The sequence below is a fragment of the Mandrillus leucophaeus genome, unplaced genomic scaffold (assembly GCF_000951045.1).
Source record: "Mandrillus leucophaeus isolate KB7577 unplaced genomic scaffold, Mleu.le_1.0 Scaffold198, whole genome shotgun sequence".
NCBI classification, from domain to species: Eukaryota; Metazoa; Chordata; class Mammalia; order Primates; family Cercopithecidae; genus Mandrillus; species Mandrillus leucophaeus.
In genome coordinates this window covers 692,642-693,946 of record NW_012102009.1, presented here as the reverse complement: position 1 = coordinate 693,946, position 1,305 = coordinate 692,642, and positions in this window count along the sequence as shown.

The window sequence follows — 1,305 nt, the reverse complement described above, 5'->3', positions numbered from 1 at the left end:
GTCTGCCTAGTGTACAAATCTGCGAAGCAAACATTCACATCTAACGCAACAAATTACTCTTAGGTTAATCGGTAGTTGTTTGCATTACAGATATTTTTAGTGTGAACAACATATTCTCACACTGCAGCCCCTAAAGGATTCCTGAAACTTGTTGAACTCAGCCTCCAGTATGAGAAGCAGGAAAGGTATGGTGCTTTGAGTAACACTGAAAAAGTAAAGATAAAGGAAATGTTTCCTCCCCTAACTTGTAGAGAAGTTATGGCTGATATGCCTGGAGAAGCTGTCCTTGCTAGCCCAGAAGTAGATGATGCCCATTGCCCTGTATGAGAAAACTCTGGAAAAGAGAATGATAATTAAAATTCTTTCTGCTCAGATGAGGAAAAACATAAGCAAACAGACAAACAAAAGCCAATTAAGCATATCTTGAAGATACTCTGGGTACATTTTCAGACCGCAACGATAAAGTGAATATCACAGTAAAGTGAGTCGTATAATTCTTTGGTTTCCCAGTACATATAAAAGTCATGCAAAAGTTATGTTTACACTATATTATAGCCTATTAATGTATATTATGTCTTAAAACAAGTTTATCCAACCCACAGCCCATAGGCCACATGTGACCCAAGAAGGCTTTGAATGCAGCCCAACACAAATTCGTAAACTTTATTTAAACATTATGAAATTATTTTGTAATTTTTTTTTAGCTCATCAGCTAGTTAGTTTTAATGTATTTTATGTGTGGCCCAAGACAATTCTTTTTCTTCCGATGTGACCCAGGGAAGCCAAAAGATTGGACACCCCTGTCTTAAAATATATACATATCTTAATTTTTTAATACAAAAAAAATCTTTAAAAAATGCTAATGATCATCAGAGTCTTCAGACAATAATAATCTTTTTCACTGATGGAGAGCCTTAATTTGATGTGGATGGCTGCTGACTGATCATGGTGGTGGTTGCTGAAGGTTGGGGTGACTGTGGCAATTTCTTAAAATGAGACAACAATGAAGTTTGCTGCATCAAATGACTCTTTCTTTTATTAAAAAAAAATTCTCTTTAGCATGCATTGATATTTGATAGCACTTTACCCGCGGAACTTCTTTCTTAGTTGAAATCAATCTTCTCAAACCTTGCCCCTGCTTTATCATTTCAACAATGTTCACAGCATCTTCATCACGAATAGATTCCATCTCGGAAAAAAAAAACCAAAACAAACAAACAAACAAAAAACACTTTCTTTGCCCAATTTTAAGAAGCAACTCCTCATCTATTCAAGTGTTATCATGAGCTTGCAGCAATTCAGTCA